This window comes from Sardina pilchardus, chromosome 16 (genome assembly GCF_963854185.1).
Source record: "Sardina pilchardus chromosome 16, fSarPil1.1, whole genome shotgun sequence".
Lineage (NCBI taxonomy): Eukaryota > Metazoa > Chordata > Actinopteri > Clupeiformes > Clupeidae > Sardina > Sardina pilchardus.
In genome coordinates, this window is record NC_085009.1 from 10,700,587 (window position 1) to 10,715,730 (window position 15,144).

Genomic DNA, 15,144 nt, shown 5'->3' on the forward strand with positions numbered 1-15,144 from the left:
AATACAGCCTGATGGAAAGTGCTCAGGAACAGAGATCAGGCTTTTACTGAATCTTTTGTGTGTATCTGTGTGTCTGGGCTTTCACCTTTTTGAACTGATCTGTCGTTTGTAATTTTTGAATAGTCGGTGTTTGAGTAGAGAAACATCATTCATTGAAAGTCATGAGGCATCAGTTATGATGATATTCTGATATGGCCCTTTACATTCAGTGTTTCTTAGCTCACACAGTATAAGTCAACCCGTAAATTAATTTGTGTACATTTCCCTCCACAGCTCTGCCCACAGCTAGAGTAACTGTAGAGTCTCCTGAGGGTCCACACTACCCTGGAGATGAGGTCACTCTGAGGTGTGATATAGCAGAGCACACAGACTGGTATCAGTATTTTTGGTACAGAGATGGATATTCCATTCAAAATAAGAGACGTCGAGCCATCACCATCTACCTCCCTGATGAAGCTGGCCAGTACCTGTACACATGTGAAGGGAGCAGAAGAAATAGACCAAAGACTTCCCAGCGTAGTACTGCTGCCTCTATCAGTGCAAGATGTGAATATAGCGTACATTTTTAGTAATGATTATATAGTTTTTCTTTGAAAGTGCATTTATTTATGTTTTTGTTATGCATTTGTTTGTCACAACACAGCTTTTCCAGTACCTACATTGACTGTACAACGCAGTCCTGTGTTTACTGGAGAAACAGTCACTTTGACATGTGGAATACAGCCTTCAACTGGCTGGTCATATAGGTGGAATAGGCACCAGTCATCCAAGGTCAACACCTACACCATCAGTGAAGCCACTTTGTCTCATCAGGGGGAGTATAAGTGCTATGGAGTGAGGGACAGAAGCTGGAAATCATCACATTACAGCAACACTGTTCAGCTTACAGTGAAAGGTGACATTTTTATAGGATTTCTATAGGAATTTGCTAACTTATAAAAAGGCATCATGGTATAGTGATATGGTACATTAAATAATTTATTACCTGGGCATGTCTACAATATTGTTACCAAGTTAAGTCCAGTGTGTGTGTGTCTGTCTGTGTGTGTGTGTGTGTGTGTGTGTGTGCGCGCGTGCGTGTGTCCGTGTGTATATGTGTGTACATCAATGTTCCAGTATCTATTTATCTACATGAATGTGTGTGGGTTTTTTTTCACTATGTTGAAGTGCAGATAACAGTGATAGTCTCTTCCTCTTCAGCATCAAAGCCCAAACTCACATTAAGTCCAGACCACCAGCTCCTCAAGAGCTCTTGCATAATCTAAACAGAACAGTTCACTTTCATTCCCCTTTGCTCCTTGTTCTCTTAATCTATTCCTCTGTTTCTGCATCTAGCGCCACCTTTGGCTACACTGACTGTAGAGCCCCAGGGTCCTGTGTTCACTGGAGAGATGGTCACTCTGAAGTGTGTGATAGAGTCTCTCAGTGGCTGGACATATAAGTGGTATAAGGAGTCTAGCACAACCCCAGTGTCTGTGGAAAACACCTTCACCATCACTGCAGCAGCTGAGTCTCATAAGGGCCAGTACTGGTGTCAGGGGGAGAGGAGAGACAGACCCACATCATCACAACCAAGCAGGAGAATTACTATTGATGTTAAAGGTATTTGTGTGTGTGTGTGTGTGTGTGTGTGTGTGTGTGTGTGTGTGCGTGTGTGTGTGTGTGTGTGTGTGTGTACATCAATGTTCCAGTATCTGTTATGAATGTGTGTGGGTTTTTTTCACTGTGTTGAGGTGCAGATAACAGTGATAGTCTCTTCCTCTTCAGCATCAAAGCCCAAACTCACATTAAGTCCAGACCACCAGCTCCTCAAGAGCTCTTGCATAATCTAAACAGAACAGTTCACTTTCATTCCCCTTTGCTCCTTGTTCTCTTAATCTATTCCTCTGTTTCTGCATCTAGCGCCACCTTTGGCTACACTGACTGTAGAGCCCCAGGGTCCTGTGTTCACTGGAGAGATGGTCACTCTGAAGTGTGTGATAGAGTCTCTCAGTGGCTGGACATATAAGTGGTATAAGGAGTCTAGCACAACCCCAGTGTCTGTGGAAAACACCTTCACCATCACTGCAGCAGCTGAGTCTCATAAGGGCCAGTACTGGTGTCAGGGGGAGAGGAGAGACAGACCCACATCATCACAACCAAGCAGGAGAATTACTATTGATGTTACAGGTATTTGTGTGTGTGTGTGTGTGTGTGTGTGTGTGTGTGTGTGTGTGTGTGTGTGTGTGTGTGTGTGTGTACATCAATGTTCCAGTATCTGTTATGAATGTGTGTGGGTTTTTTTCACTGTGTTGAGGTGCAGATAACAGTGATGGTCTCTTCCTCTTCAGCATCAAAGCCCAAACTCACATTAAGTCCAGACCACCAGCTCCTCACAGGAGACTCAGTGACTCTGAGATGTGAGTTGGGTGTTTCCTCTGGTTTGGTGTTCTACTGGTACAGAGACAAACAGATCTCTGATCCTGTGAACCAGACTGATGGAGACTCTTACAGCATCAGCTCTGTTAAAGTCTCTGATGGAGGACGGTACTGGTGCAGAGCTGGGAGAGGAGACCCAGTCTTCTACACTCAATATAGTGATGCAGCTGAAATAAAGGTTACAGGTTAGTAGTTTCATTAGAATGTACAATTATTATTATTTTTTAACTTGCTCTAGTCTGAATTACAGTTTTTTTCAATCGCTAACAAGCGATTGTCCATTCATTTGACACATTTTCAAAACTCTAAACACAGACTCTCACCTACAAAACACAATTGGCCAAATGGATCATTTTCCTCTCAAAAGCACATCCCATGTTCTTACACCACATTTTGTTACATATACACTAACTCATCATTTCTCTGCACACACTAACTTTACCAAAACACTGGAAACCTGACTCAAAATGAAGTTATTTTGTCAAAGAATAAAACTTGTTTTCACTTCACAAGATACATGCAGTCAATTAGAATACACTAGGTTTCAAAATACTGGCTACTGTTCACATTACAAAAACTGCATAGACTTTCATGTTTCAGTTTTACAGGTATTTGCATGCAAAACATGCAATCCAGCATTTTTAAACTAAATTTCTTGGTTGGGAACTGTATGTGCAGATGTAATGTTCACATTCAAATGCATTCCAGTAAAAAGCAAATCTTTTTTTTTTTTTTTTTTTTACTGTTCACTAGGCCTACAGGAGGTGCAGTATAAATACTGTTTACAGTAGACTATGATAGAACAGAAAAAGTTTTACAGCATTGCAGTGAACAAAATATCCATGATACACAAGAGCATTCTGAACAAAAAACAACAGCAAAAAGCCCAGATAAAGGGGGCGAACAAAAAAAAAGTACAATATTACTGTGTCTAATCTCTGCACCTGCTCCTCTCAGTGCTCCTGCACCTCTCACTGCATCTCTCACTGGGCCTGCTCTTCTCCCTGGGCCCCTTAGTCTTACTCTTCCTCGTCCAGACATTACAGTATTTGTCTTTTTCTGTTTCTGCTTCCAAAAACATCACCTCCTCTTTTTACTGTGTAAGTGTCAATGTAATAGAGACCCCTGCCACTGAGTCTAAGACAGACTGAAATCAGCTGTGGTTGGCCCAATTTACCCAACATAAATCATCTGTGTGTCAATTATTCGACTGTTGTTTATTATCAGCTGAGATATATTGCTTTTGAATTGATAACATTGCAGAAGCAGAGGTTTTTATACTGTATCTAAGGTTTGGAATATTGTTTTAACTATTGTGGGATGTTGTGTGTTAACATTCGAAAATAATACAAAAACGATCCATTATTTTGTTGGGAGGTATAGTTTGTCTGTTAAGAAAATGTAAGCATTGTGAAAATGTATTCACTGACTGCATACTGTGTGAAAACAACATGAAATGTGTGAATGGTATGGCCACGAAAAACCGATGCTGTGCTAACTGTGTTTAGAGTTTTGAAAATGTGTCAACTGAATGGACAAACGCTTGTTAGCGATTGAAAAAAACTGTAAGTGGATTCACTGTACTTTATGATATTCAAAGAAATGTGGGAGGGCCCATTCAATTCAGTTCAATTTTCTGAGGACCATTTCAATGTCAGTAACAATCATGTCCTTATGCCTTCACTGAGTGATCACTGAGTTCAATATTTCAGATGCTGGGTCCTCTAAGTTGGTGGTAGCAGTGGGTGTGGTGATTGGACTGCTTTTTGTCTTTGCTCTGGTCATTTTAATGGTCCTGATGTATCGCTCCCAAAAAGCAAAGGGTAAGAAAACAAGTTTCCATCAGCTTAAATGGACATCATGTCAGAGTTTCTCATGACATGTAAATATGCTTCAATTTAAAAAGAGAAAGGATTATGTAATGCTTATTCTAAAGTTCTCTTTCTTATGTTCAGGTTCAGTTTCAGTGACGGCAAACCTGTAAGTAATTACTGTATGTCGCACTGAATCGTAGATTGCGCAAGCGTGCGCACGTGTGTGTGTGTGTGTGTGTGTGTGTGTGTGTGTGTGTGTGTGTGTGTGTGTGTGTGTGTGTGTGTGTCGTTCTTGATTAGATGATCTCTGTCTCCCTCTAGTGTTCAGCAGCAGAGTGACAGTCACAGTTCAACCTCACAGAACAGAGTTTTAGGTACAGTAGGTCATTCCATTCAAATAATGTTTACCTGTGTTTTCTATTTTATCGATTCATTTTAAGCTATTATCTTCCTGAATCAGGAAACTGAGTCAGATCAAAGTTGAGTACAGGGAGAGTTTTGATATGTTACACTGAAAGTGGTAGTATTTTCTCATGGCTCCCACGGCAACCAGTAGAAATTATAGAAAATATACTGTATATAAACCAATGTATTATATGGACAGAATTGTGTGCTGTTGCTGGGGCCAGTGATGTGCTCTATGCTGAGATTGAGCTGAAGGATACAGACAAGGAAGACAAGAAAAAGAAAGAAGGTCTGTAATGTATGGAACATAAGCTTTATGCTTCATCAAGACATCTTAACATGTTGAATTGCCACAGTAGTGTGGATAAGTCTTCCATTGTGTGACCTGTTTGTTTTTAAACGTGTTCCAGCCAAGAGAAGTGCAACCCTGCCCCACACTCTGTACTCAATCCTGAGGCCAGTGAAGAGTCCAGGTGAGAGTATCTGAGCCATCACTGTCTACACCAATAGCTCACAGGTTGTCATCTCTGTGTCCATTAATAGCTCACATGTTTTGAATTCCATAACAACTTTTAGTAAGCAAGTCATTTATTTATTCAGAAAGCAGATTCAGACACAGCTTTCAATGAGTGCTGTACAAACTAAAATGACTCATAGTCTGTAACAACTCTGATGGGTCTTTACTTATGAAGTTAAAAAGCTAAAATAAACGTATTTAGCAGATTATTTTATCCAAAGTGACACAGACTCACAACGGGGGATTCAGGAATCAAATCCAGGCCAATTGTATGTGAGGTGATGGTGACATTACCACTACTCCAACAAACCAGAGCTAACAGGGCTATTTACTTATTACATTCACTGATGGAAAACAAAACAAAAAACATTCCAATGGCCATTTTCCTGTATCATGGATTAAGCTTAGTTAATACAACTCTCCATGGATAAGACCTAAGACAAGGACTAGGTTGTTAGTGTAGGACTAGGACTAACTCTCTCTGGTCATGATGTCTGCAGTAGTCTCAGATGGTGGGGACGGGTCCAGTGATGTGACATATGCCAACGTTAAATCAAAGAAACGCAAGAAACAAGGTATGGTGGACGCCCTGAGCGCCCTCTGACTATAATTCAATAGAACAAAATTGAAGCATTTTCATAAAAATTCTCCATAAAAGAATCAAAATTGACTTGGCTGACTACTCTAAGTAAGCATGCATGTTTATTTTCTAACGTGAAGATTCAGCTGGCCCCAGTGATGTCACATATGCTGATGTGCAGATTAAGATGAAACCACTGGGCAGCAGAGGTGAGTCAGGTCTCTGTCCACTAAAGCAACAGTATGCAGTGATGTATGAGTCTGTGTTTTTACTGGTACCTGGTCTTGGCATCTTCTTCATTATAATGGTATTGAGTGATATGAAGGCTTCCCACAAGCGACCCAGTCTATGCACCACAATGCCTGGTGATTTGATTCATAAAGCCTGTGAAAATGGAAGAAAAACCTTTAACAGCAAGCCTTGGCTTACTGATTTACTCTAAGTAAGGATTAGATAAGAGGTTGTTATATTGAGCTGGCTTGTTTTAAAGCAAATGTCCTAACAGTTGTGCTAACTTGAAGCTGCTATGTCTTTTTGTTTTATAGCCAAACCAACAAACCAGCCAGAGGAACATCTGTATTCTGCTGTGAAACCTGGTTGTTCATCAAATAATGAATAACACATTTTAAGAAATCATTTACATCCTTAGCATTAATCTAGTCAAAATTTTTAAGTCACTGACCTTGTCATGCAATACAGGGGGGAGCGTCTGAAAGACATTTGCCCTGCGCATTTCTGTGACCTCACTATCATGAAGTCATGCAATTTCCACCACAACGTCTTTGGTCAAATCACAGTAAGAGTGCTAAAACAGGAATGAAACACGCTGAGGATTCACCCCTATTCAATTTGGGCAACAAGGACTCGAAAGTAAAATGTTAAGCTAATTTACCAAAAAAGGGCAGGCAGAGGCATCCATGGAATCCATCTAATGGCTACCTAGGTTGACTTATTCATTTTCAATATAATCAGGACCTGGACATGGGACCCTTTTTTTAATGATTTATTTATTTATTTTTTTTTAAAAAGGTCCTATTACAGCTGATATTCACCAAAAACTGTGTCCGTCCTACCTTCCTTTCGGGGGGTACAGCGACGTTGCCGCTGATGCCACTTCAAGTGGGCATCGAGTCCAATCCTTGAGCTGCACACTTGTCCACAGATGGAGCAGGGGAGACCAGATGCCAATATATTTTGCTGCTCATACTAACTAATCAATCTGTCAGAAAAGAAAACAATAAAAACATTAAATGAATGATCAAATGAATGGATGAATGAACAAATTAATGAATGTAACTCTCTCTCTGTTTAATCTTGAATTTCAATAAAGTATCTATCTATCTGTCTATCTATCTATCTATATCTTATATCTACCTCAAACACCCACACTCTCAAGCTTCCACACGTGCAACCTTTCTTCGCTTTTTTCTCTCTCTCTCTGCTTCTTTACCACAGCCCCCCGCCATATTGTCTTTGGGGGAGGAAGGACGTGGTCTGTCTTTTGCGTCTCTTTTGAGTCTCTTCCTCTCTCATCACACTCCACCATCTCAGTTGATCAGAAACTGGACAGCACACAGCATGGAGCTCTCTCCTCTGGGCCTGCTGCTCGGTGAGTTTGGCCTGTGTGTGTGTGTGTGTGTGTGTGTTTTGGAATTTTCCCATCTCTGCGCTTTTCTTTGAATAAGTGTGTAGGCCTATATTGTGGTATTGGTTAACTATATAATTTGTGTTTTCAGAAGAGAACTGTTTGGTGCATTCAAGCCGTTACTATAACTTGCCTTCCGGTCTCTGCCATCTTGACCTCTTGTCATCAGGCTCATTCGGTTAGCTATGTGCAGATCTGGCTGGATGTGATGCTGCACATTGCAAACATGCATCACATTCAGCCAGATCTGTGAAGCATTGCAAGGGAAAGAACCTACTTAATTGTACAATTGTAGATGAGTTAGGGTAATGTACTCATAAATTCAAGTCCTTATTGTCATTTTTCAGTACACTTCCAAAGTTTAGATTTTGTAGGGAGCCTCTCCACATCACCACTGAATTGTAATGCTATTTTGAGTCTTGTGAATAGTCTGTGAATTTTGTTATTAATGCAAAAGTGGTTAAGTTGAAAACTACTCAACTATTATGTCTGTGCAGAGAGAATGAATGTGTCTGTATGCATGTTTAAAGGCAATGATGGTTAAACACTTCAGTGAAAGTTGCCGTGGTGGCGGTCATAGTGAGTGGAGATAGGCCTAATGAAGAATGTTTATCCTGCACTATATTTACTTTCACTTCCCCATGTGCGCCCACTGGACACAACGTCCAGTTGTGTGGACTTGACGCGCAGGACAGTAAGTTTAACCCTGAGCGGCTGCTGCACAGCAGACTTTTTTAGTGGGTTTTGCGCTGTTAAAAACAACGTTCTAATTATTATTTTTATTTTTTCTTGTCGCGTTGCACCACATATGTGTACGGTGGGCGCCGGATAAACCATGATTTGTCATAAACAATCTCAAATAACATCATCGTTGAGTGTCAGAATCTTAATGAAAACTGTGTGAAGAACTCTGAGGAACTTGGATCTTTGTGTCTTTGTGTTCTAGTGTTGATCTTGGGTTCCTACTCTGGATATGCTGCAGGTAAGATTCAGATCAGTTTATGTGCCTCCCAATTATTTCACCTTTGTTTAGACTAATTGGTTGAGAATTACACACAATAAAATGATTGTCCCATGGTAGATCAACAGGTGCTGTAAAATTACGATGTATACTTTCATGAGATTTGCGCTTTTGCACTTTCATTTAAAGGACATATTGGTGATCGTTGTGCATTCAATTCCATGTGTCTCATCTGACACTTTTTGCCATGTCACAATTTGAAATGTCATGTCATTTGCCTCCAGATGCCCCTATAGCTACAATAACTATAGTGTCTCCCCAGCGTCCTCTCTATCCTGGAGAGACAGTCACTCTAAGGTGTGATATTTTAGATTTAGACTACACAGTCTGGGATCAGTATTACTGGAACAAAGACAATTATCCTATTGTTAAGCAGAACAGAAAGACCCTCATCATTCATCTCCCTGATTATGCTGGCCAGTATAGATGTCAAGGATATGAAAGTAGGCAGTGGTATTCTCAGTGGAGTGCTCCTGTCTCTATCAGTGTCACAGGTAAATACAGCCTGATGGAAAGTGCTCATGAACAGAGATCAGGCTTTTACTGTATCTTTTGTGTGTATGTGTGTGTGTCTGGGCTTTCACCTTTTTGAACTAATCTGTCGTTTGAAATTTTTGAATAGTCGGTGTTTGAGTAGAGAAACATCATTCATTGAAAGTCATGAGGCATCAGTTATGATGATTTTCTGATATGGCCCTTTACATTCAGTGTTTCTTAGCTCACACAGTAGAAGTCAACCCGTAAATTAATTTTTGTACATTTCCCTCCACAGCTCTGCCCACAGCTACAGTAACTGTAGAGTCTCCTGAGGGTCCACACTACCCTGGAGATGAGGTCACTCTAAGGTGTGATATAGCAGAGTACACAGACTGGTATCAGTATTATTGGTACAGAGATGGAAATTCCATTCAAAATGAGGGACGTCGAGCCATCACCTACCTTCCTGATCAAGCTGGCCAGTACCTGTACACATGTGAAGGGAGCAGAAGAAATAGACCACAGACGTCCCAGCGTAGTACTGCTGCCTCTATCAGTGCAAGATGTGAATATAGCGTACATTTTTAGTAATGATTATATAGTTTTTCTTTGAAAGTGCATTTATTTATGTTTTTGTTATGCATTATGCACAGCTTTTCCAGTACCTATATTGACTGTACAACCCAGCCCTGTGTTTACTGGAGAAACAGCACTTTGACATGTGGAATACAGCCTTCAACTGGCTGGTCATATAAGTTGAATAGGCAGCGGTCATCCAAGGTCAACACCTACACCATCAGTGAAGCCACTTTGTCTCATCAGGGGAAGTATAAGTGCTGTGGAGTGAGGGACAGAAGCTGGAAATCATCACATTACAGCAACACTGTTCAGCTTACAGTGAAAGGTGACATTTTTATAGGATTTTTATAGGAATTTGCTAACTTATAAAAAGGCATCATGGTATAGTGATATGGTACATTAAATAATATATTACCTGGGCATGTCTACAATATTGTTACCAAGTTACTGTAAGTCCAGACCACCAGCTCCTCACAAGAGAGCTCTTGCATAATCTTACAGTAACAGAACAGTTCACTTCCATGTGTGTGTGTGTGTGTGTGTGTGTGTGTGTGTGTTTGTGTGTGTGTGTGTGTGCGTGCATGTGTATGTGTGTGTACATCAATGTTCCAGTATCTATTTATCTACATGAATGTGTGTGGGTTTTTTTCACTGTGTTCAAGTGCAGATAACAGTGAAAGTCTCTTCCTCTTCAGCATCAAAGCCCAAACTCACATGAAGTCCAGACCACCAGCTCCTCAAGAGCTCTTGCATAATCTAAACGGAACCTTTACTCCTTGTTCTCTTCCTCTATTCCTCTGTTTCTGCATCTAGCGCTGCCTTTGGCTACACTGACTGTAGAGCCCCAGAGTCCTGTGTTCACTGGAGAGACGGTCACTCTGGAGTGTGTGATAGAGTCTCTCAGCGGCTGGATATATAAGTGGTATAAGGAGTCCAGCAGAACCCCAGTGTCTGAGGGAAACATCTTCACCATCAGAGGAGCTGCTGAGTCTCATAAGGGCCAGTACTGGTGTCAGGGGGAGAGGAGACACAGACCCACATCATCACAACCAAGCAGGAGAATTACTCTTGATGTCAAAGGTAATCATTTGTGTGAGTGAGTGTATGTCTGTGTGTGTATATGTTCCAGTATCTGTTTATCTACATGTGTGTTTGAATTTCTCACTGTGTTGAGGTGCAGATAACAGTGATGGTCTCTTCCTCTTCAGCATCAAAGCCCAAACTCACATTAAGTCCAGCCCACCAGCTCCTCACAGGAGACTCAGTGACTCTGAGATGTGAGTTGGGTGTTTCCTCTGGTTTGGTGTTCTACTGGTACAGAGACACACAGACCTCTGATCCTGTGAACCAGACTGATGGAGACTCCTACAGCATCAGCTCTGTTAACATTTCTGATGGAGGACGGTACTGGTGCAGAGCTGGGAGAGGAGACCCAGTCTTCTACACTCAATATAGTGATGCAGCTGAGATAAATGTTACAGGTTTGTAGTTTCATTAGAATATACCTTTTTTTCTAAACTTGCTCTAGTCTGAAATAATTGGATTCACTGTACTTTATGATTTTCAAACAAATGTTGGACGGCCCATTCCATTCAGTGGAATTTTCCTGAGGACCGGCTCAATATCAGTAATAGTCATGTCCTTGTGGCTTCACTGAGTGATCACTGAGTTCAATCATGGTAACAGTAGGTGGGGTGATTAGACTGCTTCTTGCCTTTGCTCTGATCATTTTAATGGTCCTGATGTATTGTTTCCAGAAAGCAAAGGGTAAGAAAACAAGTTTCCATCAGCTTATGGCCATAATTTCAGTGTTCCTCATGACTTGTAAATATGCAGATTTCAATTTAATTATGTTACTTAATGTTTATTCTAAAGATCTCTGTCTTATATTCAGGTTCAGTGTCAGTGACGCCAAACCCGTAAGTAATTATGTCGCACTGAATCGTTGATTAATCACATGCGTGTATGTGCGTGTCTGTCATTCTTGATGAGAGGATCTCTGTCTCTCTCTAGTGGTCTGCAGCAGAGCGACAGTCACAGTCCAACCTCACAGAACAGAGTTTTAGGTACATCATTCCATTCATATAATGTTTTTCTGAGTTTTATTTTTTATTGATTCATTTTAAGCTATTAATCTCTTCCTGAATCAGGAAACTGAGTCAGATCAAAGTTGAGTATACATGGACAGTTTGTATATGTTTTCATTGTACACTGAAGATGGTAGTATTTTCTCATGGCTCCCACGGTAACCACTGCCAGTAGCTATTTTAGAAAATATACTGTATAAGTTAATGTATTCCTGAACTAAAATATGGACAGAGCTATATTTTGTGCTCTGCATCTTCCACTAGGTGGTGCTGTGGCTGGAACCAGTGATGTGGTCTATGACGAGATTGAGCTGAAGGATACACTCTATGAAGTCTGATGTGTGTGCTCAGAGACAACACATTTTGCATCAATTTCAACTCAACACATTAGATATGTCATACAGTATATTGGCACATTTATGTGTTATTCTGACACTGTGTGTCAGTAACGTGTAGTTTTAAACATACGTTATGCATATTAGAAGGGCACTTTATTTCAATATTACTGTAACCCACTGGTGTCCACAAATAAATTAAGAATAATGAACCTGGCCAATAAAGCTGATTAATTCTGATCATTAGGTTATTATTATTATTAGATGTTTGGAGCATGCTCTGGAGCATTTTATAACATATTGCTTGAAATACTCTTCACACCCCCATTGCAACCAATTAAAAGTTTTGACACAAAAATGAAAAGTTTTAGTGGCCTCGAACGAACAGTCCAGGAAAAACACTATCCAATCATACTGAACGGACTATTAACGATGATTGGAATCTGATGCAACTATCAAACGGAAATCTGCTCCTCCCTCCCGCTTGTGAACAAGCATTGCACGTTCCTGTACTCTGGAGGCGTGGATCATAGACATTTGTGCAAGCATGCGGGTGCACAACACACACACACACACACACACACACACACACACACACACACACACACACACACACACACACACACACACACACACACACACACACACACACACACACACACACACACACACACAAACACACACACACACATACACACACACACACACACACTCTTTGGACATGGCAATATGCCAGTTTTGAATTTCTAGGTACACGTCAGATGTGCACTACAATACACTATACAAACATTCAAGCTGGGTGTCACTGATTACCAACACTTTCGAATCTTGTTATAGAGAGACAAGAACAGATGGGAGACTACTTCCAGTAGGGATGTGATTCCAAGTCAGATTTATTTACAGTATAAGTATAGCAGTGGTTTATTGGCACACATGAGTATAGTTGGTTATTACTGAATACATGGCAACAAGGCAGTACAAATGGTAACAATGAAGCTGGAACTTAAGGACATAAATGTGATATTAGACTTCATAAAAGAGACTTAAAAAAGACCCTGAAAGCTTGAGAAGGCAGTGTACCTATGTTCTCCACTTTGTATGGGCCCGGGGAACGACCCTTTTTACAAATATAGGTCCCTTGTTCCCCGGTCCCATACAAAAAGATGGATCAAAGCGACTACCCTGCCCTTGCCGGGCTACATGCCCAACAAGTTTCGTGCACCCCGTTCTTTCAGTGTCCCAGGAATCCTTGATGGAAATTTGAGCATGCGAAAAAAACTAAACTGACTAAACCTACTATGTAATGTATAACACACACATAAACACACACACAAAATATGCAAAGAGAAGCACAGAGATGGGGAAATTCCAAAACACACACACACACACACACACACACACACACACACACACACACACACACACAGACACACACTCACACACACACACACGGTTCTGTTGCCCATCATGTTCGATGATGATTCTATGATGACTTTTTGAAAGTTAGCTGAGCCACAAAGACAAGACACTTGTGAAGTAGAAGATACCCGTGAAGTAGAAGTTTATACCCACAAGAGCTATTTTAAAAACCTTGTGGCTTTTTGGCTGAGCGCGGCAGGGCTAATAAGGTCGTTTGTTTCTGCTTCCTCATTCACAGAAGCCGACTTGTACAGCTTATCACACATGACATTACACTGAAAATCCACAGCACCACACCAGAATACAAATGTTTCTTATTTCTTTCCTTCATAATATACCAAAGATCTGGAAATAATCATTAAGAAAGATACTTCTTGAGACCCTTGTGAAATCATCACTAATAACTCTCAGATACTTCTTATTCACATTTGCAGCTGTTTTTTTTTTTGTTCTTTTGTTGTCAGTATTTTCTTTGTTCTGATTGGCTAATGCAGAAGAAATAGATGGGCCTTTAGACAGTCAGGACAACAAGGTGGTCCAATATGTTTTGCTGCTCATATACTATCTAACTAATCGATCTGTCAGAAAAGAAAACAATAAAAACAGTAAATGGATGAACAAACGAATGGATGAATAAACAAATAAATTAATTTAACTCTCTCTTTCTGTTTACCCTCACCACCATAGACAACCACACACTCTTGCATGCTTCCTGACACTCACACACTCACTCACACATATTCTCAGTAAGGGAGGAAGGAGGTGGTTTGTCTTTTGAGTCTCTTCCTCTCTCATCACTCTACCATCTCAGTCAATTAGAAACTGGACAGCACACAGCATGGAGCTCTCTTCTCTGGGCCTGCTGCTCGGTGAGTGAGTGAGTGAGTGAGTGAGTGAGTGAGTGAGTGAGTGAGTGAGTGAGTGAGTGAGTGAGTGAGTGAGTGTGTGTGTGTGTGTGTGTGTGTGTGTGTGTGTGTGTGTGTTTTGGAATTTCCCCATCTCTGTGCTTTTGTTTGCATTTGTGTATATTGTGGTAATGTATACATAATTTGTGTTTTCAGAAGAGAACTGTTTGGTGCATTCAAGTCGTTACTATAACTTGCCTTCCGGTCCACCATCTTGACAACTTGTCATTTTGCTCATTTGATTGCAGGTAGCTATCTGGCTGAATGTGATGTTGCACATTGCAAACATGCATCACATTCAGCCAGATCTCTGAAGCAGACCTACTGATTTATGCAATTGTAGATGAGTTAGTGATGCACTGAGTTCAAAAATGAATCAAGTCCTTTCAGTACAGTACACTTCCAAAGTTTTGATTTTTCTGTATAGGAGCCTCTCCACATGACCACTGAATTGAAAACCACTCTGTCTACTACAACTATTTCTTGACATTTCTATATGAATGTTTAGGCAACGTGATGATACACTTTAGTGAAAATGGCTGTGGTGGTGGTCATAGTGAGTGGAGATAGGCCTTGTGATGAAGAATGTTTGATAGCAGATAAACCATCATTTGTCATAAACAATCTCAAATAACAAATCATTGTTGAGTGTCAGAGTAATGAAAACTCTGTGAGGAACTCTGAGAAACTTGGGTTTTTATGTCTTTGTGTTCCAGTGCTGATCTTGTGTTCCTACTCTGGACATGCTGCAGGTGAGATTCAGATCAGCTTATGTGTCCCGCAATTATTTCGCCTTTGTTTAGACTAATTGGTTGAGAATTACACACAATAAAATGACTGTGCCATCATATAGTAGATTAGGGCAACAGGTGCTGCAAAATCACGATAGATACTTTTATGAGATTTGCGCTTTTGCACTTTCATTTAGGAAAGGACATATTG

At 40.6% G+C, this 15,144-nt stretch overlaps 2 long non-coding RNA genes across 2 annotated transcripts in view; both read left to right on the plus strand.

Annotated features, from left to right (window-relative positions):
- Positions 1-5,665: 5,665 nt before the first annotated feature.
- On the plus strand, positions 5,666-6,392 carry LOC134060560 (uncharacterized). The gene is made up of 3 exons (XR_009935194.1): positions 5,666-5,729; positions 5,875-5,943; positions 6,280-6,392. It is a non-coding gene; the product is annotated as an uncharacterized LOC134060560 (long non-coding RNA).
- A 7,693-nt stretch (positions 6,393-14,085) lies between these two features.
- Positions 14,086-15,144, plus strand: part of LOC134059907 (uncharacterized) — a 1,291-nt gene continuing 232 nt past the window's right edge. Inside the window, exons 1-2 of the long non-coding RNA XR_009935090.1 lie at positions 14,086-14,166; positions 14,919-14,954. This is a non-coding gene — a long non-coding RNA (uncharacterized LOC134059907). The remainder of the gene's footprint in view (positions 14,167-14,918; positions 14,955-15,144) is intronic.